This window comes from Lutra lutra, chromosome 12 (assembly GCF_902655055.1).
Source record: "Lutra lutra chromosome 12, mLutLut1.2, whole genome shotgun sequence".
NCBI classification, from domain to species: Eukaryota; Metazoa; Chordata; class Mammalia; order Carnivora; family Mustelidae; genus Lutra; species Lutra lutra.
This window is the reverse complement of record NC_062289.1, coordinates 16,208,019-16,215,606: the sequence shown is the minus strand read 5'-3', so window position 1 is coordinate 16,215,606 and position 7,588 is coordinate 16,208,019. Positions and strand designations below refer to the sequence as shown.

Sequence of the window (7,588 nt, the reverse complement as noted above, 5' to 3'; positions counted from 1 at the left end):
GCGCGGTTCAATGACCTAATTAATTTATTTTTTAAAGATGTATTTATTGGGCACCTGGGTGGCTCAGTCGGTTAAGCATCTGTCTTCGGCTCAGGTCATGATCTCAGGGTCCTGGGATCGAGCCCTACATTTGGCTCCCTGCTCAGCGGGGAGTCTCCTTCTTCCTCTCCTTCTGTCCCTCCACCTGCTTGTGCTTTTTCTTTCTCTCTCTCAAGAAAATAAATGAAATATTGAAAAAAAAAGTTTATTTATCTTCTTGAGAGACAGAGTGCATGCATGAGTCGGGGGAGGAGCAGCGGGAGAGGGAGAGAGAGAATCTCAGGCAGCCTCACGCTTAGCATGGAGCTCCATGTGGGGCTCGATTTCACAACCCTGATACCGGGATCTTAGCTGAAATCGAGTCCAGCGCTCAACCGACTGAGCCACCCAGGTGCCCCTCCTTGCTATACTTTTAAATCTCTGGATAAAAGATGTCACCATGGCCATAATTTTATCTGTCCATATTTTTCATGTTAGTGTGACGTTAAGTTTCAGAAATAAAATTTAAAACACAAATTAGTCATGGTATTTATACATTTACCTTTTTTCTACATGGAAACATTTAATGATCGTCAGAAAATTACATCGGAATTAAAATTTCTTCAGAGGTATATAGTACTATACGTCAGTCTTAAAAAGTCTCTAATAGTACTATGAGAAACAGCTGAATATCTTAACATTTTAGGATGTAACACTACCTCCTGTGGACAGGACCTCAATGAAAGTTGGCATGTTCACAAATCTAGAAGTCTAGTGCCACCTTGTGACTGATAGATTCAACTACACCCATCATGTTAGATTTTAGAATTTCTTTAAAAGGTTCCTTCGTTCATTCATTCATTCATTCATTCATTCATTCATTTTCCAGCATTCTTGGTAATTGGATTGACAGTGTCTGCTAGTAGGGTGATTAGACATCCCAGCTTTCCTGGGACCAATGGGCCTTTCAGCACACAGGTCTCTAAGGTCTAAAACCAGGACAGTTCTGGGTAAATCTTGACCAGTTTGTTCCCTACCTATTAAGTACAAAGCACTATCTGGGCACCTGGGAGACACAATAAGACAGGCGTTTTCCCTGTTTTCATGGAACACAGGTTATCGTGGAGAGACACGGACCATATATTATCATGTAAAACATCAGAGAGCTGGCTATAAGTTATGCAAATAACCAAAACAGGTTGGTGTGATAGACAGTGACTTGCTGGTTCTTTTAGGCTGAGTGGTTGGTGACAGAGGAAGGGACATTTAAACAGTGATGACATGTAGGAGCTGGTCATATGAAGATGGGAAGAAGAACATTCTGGGCAAAGAAAAAGAGTTAGAACAGAGCCCCTACATCAGGAACCCAAAGAAGTCAGTGCGACTTGAATTCCATGGGTGTATTCATTTCCTAGGGTTTTGTCACAAATCACCACAAACTGGGTGTCTTAAAACAACAAGAATTTACTGCCTTTCCATTCGGAGCCTAGAGGTCTCAAGTCAAGCTGTCAGCTGGACTTTACTCCCTCTGAAGGCTCTAGGGGAGGAACTTGTTTGCCTCTTTCTAGCTTCTGGTGGTCACCAGACATCCCTGGTAACCCTCGGCTGGTAGGTACAGTCCTCCTGTCTCTGTCTCCATCTTCCACATGCTCTCTTTGTGTCTCTGTCTTCATGTGATCTTTTCCTTTTCTCGTAGGGACCGCCGCCACTGGATGAAAGCTTTCTGTAATGACATCACACCTTGCTTATATCCGGAAAGATTCTATTTCCAAGTAAGCTTACATTTACAAGTATGAGGGGGAGATTAGGGATCGAACCTATCGTTTTGGGGGACACAGTTCACTGCAGGGGACGAGGCTGGCAGGGATGCTTGAAGAGGACACAGAGGCAGGCAGGGCCCTGATCACACAGGGATTTGTAAGGAAAGAAAGAAAACTCTCTGTGAGTTAGGAGGGGAGAGTTGTGAAATTCCAGCCATTTTGAAGGAGGATTACCAGTTGGGGAGACAGGCTAGAGGAGGGAGGGCATGAGAGCAGAGGACATGGTTGAGCGACTTGTATTATTACAGCAGTGACGGTAAAGATGGAGACAATTGGATGGGATTGGGATATGTTTTCGAGATAGAACTGATAGGTTTCCTGATGGACTGGGTGTCGTTATGATACGAGATCAAGGATAACTTCTAGAGGTTTGACTTGAACAATCTGGTGGCTATTTCTGTTATTTCCTGGACTGAGAAGACCCAGGGGGAGAAATAGGTGTAGGGAGGAGAATTAAGAGTTTTATCTTTGCAGTGGGAACAGCACCCCATTTCCAGACCCCTATAATACCAGCATGAGAAGTGGTTTTCACTATGGGCCCACCATGAATCAAACACCCTTGTGACGTGACTACAGATGTTGTCTGTGTCCAGTAGGATTAAGATTGCCCTTTGATTTCACTCCTTGCTGACAGCCATAGGAGCTCAGCTCTCTTTATCATTCCTCCTCTCTTCCTCATAAAAGAGTTATTGGTTTCCTCACCATTTTTACTGTTCTTTATATGTGTTCAAGCAACTCTTAAAACACCATGTTCAGAATGAAACGCAGAGCCCCAGACGTTGTTATTAGGCCCCCTGGACCTGGCCAGCAAGCACTCTCTTCCTTCTAGATTCTGTCTGAAGCTGCAGTGGCATTTTTGGTTTTTAACCATAATTCATTGTTTCCTGACAAGGAGTATTTGGTCCATTAAGTTAAAAAAAATTAACATATGGCTGCTAATTGATTTAGTCCTAATCCTATAAATGTAGTACTGGGATTTTTGCATCTAAGTAAAGACTTTGATATTTAACCTTATTTATATTTTCTTTTTAAAAAAGTTTATTTATTTAAGTAATCCCTATACCCAACGTGGGGCTCGAACCCATCACCCCAAGATCATGAGTTGCATGCTCTTCAGACTTTAGCCAGCTGGGTGCCCCATACCCTTAGTCCTATTTCAGTGTGAGGTTTGGTGCAAGGTCCATTAGGTCGAGATCTTCTTCCTGTGACATTATGCATGTGCTCTCCTTGCTCGGTTTTCCATTAGGGTTGGAAGATTGCCAGGCATTTCTCGCTCACTGCCTGTCAGGCTCACACCCTTCTTTAATCTTAATGCCCCTCTTTGCCTGTTTTCCCATTCAGTCACAGCTCCTCCAAGGTGAAAGAGACCACAGCTGGAGTCACCTAATGAGAAAGGAAACAAATCCAGTGGATGCCTGCTGCTCCCCCGATGAGTTCCTGCTGCTCCCACGATGAGTTCCTGCTTCCGGGGTTCTCCAGGTGCTGACAGCTGGGTCTTTTTTATCTAAAAAAGTAAATTGAGGGGCTAGTAAAAAACTTGGTTCATTATTGGGGCTATTACCTTATTATGACATATTAGGGAAGTCACAGAAGGAACGTGATCTGGTTTTCAAAGACAAAAGGAATGATCTATCAGGAATATTTCATCAATACATAGTAAGTTCCATATCGAAGGGGGATGAATAGATTGGATTAAATTCTAGGGATTCTGTGTGTCACCCTTACATGCATGTTTTACTAAGAATGCAGGGAATAGTTTTTTCATTTTATAGGACCTGTTTCTAGGGCATTCTGTAAATCTTTGCTACTATTCCTATCTATCTATCTATTCACCCATCTTTTTTTCGTTGTTTGTTTAAAGATTTTATCTATTTATCTGAGAGAGAGAGAGATGGAGTGCGAGCACAGGAGTGGGCGGGGAGGGGGAGAGGGAGAGGGAGAGGGAGAAACAGACTGTCCACTAAGCAGCGAGTCTGATGACTGACAGTGATGTGGGGCTCGATCCCAGGATCCTGGGATCATGACCTGAGCAGAAGGCAGACGCTTAACCTACTAAACCATCCAGGCGTCCCTATCTATTGTTCTTATAAGAACACTCAAAATGAGATCCACTTCCTTGATAAATTTTAAAATCCACAATATAGTACTGTTAACTATAGATACAATTCTGTACAGCAGATTTTTAGAACTTATCCATCCTGCATAACTGAAACCGTCTACTACTATCCCTTTAATTTAAAATTTTTTGATGATGAAGTGTACAGATAGGACTGATGCTCTCATACCAAAAGTATGATTTGCTATAATTTCAGAATCATGTTTATTAAAAGCCGCAAGGGCATTTTATTTCCTGTGAAATTATTCCAAATATAAAAAACATGAAAATGACATAACAACAATCCAGTAACATGACCCAGATCTTAAAAACAACATTTTAAAAATTTATATTTATTTTGGATTTTTTAGATTTTGGAAATACAAAATAAAACATTTTAGAGATAGAGTTGGAGCTCTGTTTGTGTCCCTTTGTATCTTTCAGATTTTTTTCCCCTCCAGCCCTCTCCAGAGGTAACAACTTATTTTCTCCACGATGATTCCGTGATTCGTGCAGCTTTGTTCATTCATCTTGACCCGCTGTACAGCAGTTCCCTTATGAATTTTCAAAATCTAAACACTTCCCTTTTAGTGATCGATTAGATGATTATGAAGTTTGTTGGTGTTAAAACGATGTTGCTGTGAATGTGTTGTATTCGCTTTGTAGGTCACATGGGCTCAAGTTTCTATAGCATATACATGTGGAAATGAGCTTTCTGGGTGATAGGGTCCCAACATTTTGCATTTGGTGGAAATTGACCAATTTCTTTTCAAGGTGGTTGTAACACTTTATACCCTCCCTAGGTTTATTCCGATAATGGGCTCCGCATCTATGCATACACTTGGTATTGTGAGTCTTTAAAATTTTTGTCAATTTTTGTGGGTGGGAAGCGGTAAGTATTCATTGTTTTAAGTCTTTTAAATTTTTTTAAAAAAGATTTTATTCATTCATTTGATAGAGACACAGTGAGAGAGGGAACATAAGCAGGGGGAGTGGGAGAGGGAGAAGCAAGCTTCCTGCTGAGCAGGGAACCTGATGCGGGACTGGATCCCAGGACCCTGGGATCACGACCTGAATCGAAGGCAGACGCTTAAATGACTAAGCCACCCGGGCACCCTGTCTTTTAACTTTTTGAAGGTTAGCTTTATTCAGATATAATTTGCGTGCCATACAAATAGCCCTTTAAAAAGTGTGCAATTTAGAGGTTTTAGTTATTCTCACTTGAAAAAAATATTTTATTTATTCATTTGACAGACAGAGATCACCATTAGGCAGAGAGGCAGGCAGAGAGAGAGGAAGGGAAGCAGGCTCCCTGCTGAGCCGAAAGCCCAATGTGGGGCTTGATCCCAGGAACCTGGGATCATGACCTGAGCTGAAGGCAGAGGCTTTAACCCACTGAGCCACCCAGGCGCCCCTATTCTCACTTTTTAATGGTGCCCTTTTTCATGCAGAGGTTTTAAGGTTTGATGACATTAAACCAGTTGATTCTTCCCCTTAACTGTTTATGCTTCCTGTATCTTAAACAAGACTTCTTTCCCGAATATCACAATTCAAAAAAGTTATTCTCCTGCATTTTTTTTCTGAAACTAAAAAATTTTTTTCATATTTAGGGTTTTAATACTCCTAAAATGGAGTTTTAGATCTGGTGTGAGTTTAGCGTCTACATTATCTTTTTTCATATGGCTAATCAATTGACCTCAAACTATTTATTGAATAATTAATTCTTCCTCACTGATTTATTTTGTTAGCTCAGGGATAGAGCAGGTTTCCATATTTACTTTCTAATATGTTTTAAATATCCTTTTGTCTTTACTGTGTCAAAATCTCAATGACTTAATCATTATACTTGATAATGATATTTTTAAACGAAGTTTTTATTTTAATTCCATTGTAATTAACATGCAGTGATTTAGTAGTTTCCTGTATAGTGATATTTAGCAAGGACATTTTTAGCAAAGACATTTTTCACAAAAAAAGTTTTGATTTCTTGGACCTTTCCTCCTTCAGATGAAATTTAACATTGGCCTGCCAAGTTCCACACAAAAACTTAATGAAATTTGAAATGAACTTTATTGAAGTTATTGACTAATTTGGAGAGAGTTATTTATTTTTGTTACAGAAGATATTCTCAATCATGAACATGGTCTAACAGGCAGCTTCCCTAATCTTTGTCCCTTTCTCCAACGTGAGAATTTGCTCATAAGGCCGTTTGTCTCTTAGTTCTGTTTTCCTTTCTGAATCATTCATTTATTCATTCAGAAATATTTATCGAGTGTCTCGTCGGTGCCATCTCATTAGCTACCCTGAATTCCACTGTGTGAAATTTCATTCAGACCTGCCTGTGACTTCATCTTCTCTTTCAAACAAAGCTATCTTTTTTTTTGGCTTTTGAAGTTTTTATTTTAATTCCAGTTAATTAATATGCAGTGTACAATAGAGTGGTTCAGTGCTCCCATACAACACCTGGTGCTCATTGAGACAAGTGTCTCCTTCATCCCCATCACCTGTTCCATCCATCCCCCACACACTCCCCTCTGGTGACCATCAATTTGCTCTCTAGAGTTGAAAGTCTGTTTCTTGGTTTGTCTCTCCCTCTCCTTCTCTTTTTTCCTTTGCTCATTTGTTTTGTTTCTTAAATTCCACATATGAGTGAAATCGTATGGTATTTGTCTTTCTCTGACTGATTTATTTTGCTTAGCGTAATGCTTTCTATCTTCATTCCAGTCATTGCAAATGGCAAGATTTCATTCTTTTTTATGGCTGAGTAATATTCCATATTATATATAATAAAAATTCAAAAAATGTTTTATATAATGTATATTAAATAATATACGAAATAAATAATACTATATTAAATTATACATATTAAAATATATATTAACATAAATATAGAATTTGTGAGTCATTCTTGCCCAGGGGCCATGCTAATCTTACCTATATCATTCCGATTTTAGTATATGTATTACCAAAGTCAGCACAAACAAGAGTATATCTTATTATTTTTTTCTTTTCTCTCTCTCTCTTTTTAAAAAAAGTTTATTTGTTTAAGCAATCTCGACACCCAGTGTGGGGCTCGAACTCGTAATCCTGAGGCCAAGAGCTGCACGTTCCACCGACTGAGCCAGTCAGGTTCCCCCCAAACCACATTTTAAACTAAACTGGATGTTAACCTAAAATATGAATGACTAGTAGGATTAAACCCTCCTAATGTGTGTTTGTGATTATTAAATAGAGCTGTCCACATACATCAGTCTCTGACTGGTGGCTTGTACCTAGGAAATATTTGAGCTTCGTCGATGTGTTTTATGTCTCTTCCCTCTAGTGCATCTGCTGGAGTATAGAGGTGTGGAATCAGTCATTCTGTTTCCTGTTCCTCAGCCTCCATCCACTCGGGAACTCCATTCAGGAGCCGTCTGCGGGGAGAACCTCCATGGGCACAACTCATCCTGCGTGTTCCAGATAAGAAGTGAGCTCAGAGGGCGTGTGTGGTGTATGACAGAATGGAGGCAGACTTTGAAGGGGACTCAGATGAAATAAGGCCTCAGGGGACAAGGCTAAGTGTAGAAACTCAGGACACAACAATCAAAACCGGGAGGAATGTAGACATTTAAACTGTCTTATTTGCTCACATTTTGTTGTTCCTGGAAGAACACTG

At 40.0% G+C, this 7,588-nt stretch overlaps 1 non-coding gene across 1 annotated transcript; it reads right to left on the bottom strand.

Annotated features, from left to right (window-relative positions):
- Positions 1-6,801: 6,801 nt before the first annotated feature.
- LOC125082748 (U6 spliceosomal RNA) lies at positions 6,802-6,911 on the bottom strand. Its single transcript, XR_007122074.1, has one exon. It is a non-coding gene; the product is annotated as a U6 spliceosomal RNA (small nuclear RNA).
- Positions 6,912-7,588: the final 677 nt, after the last annotated feature.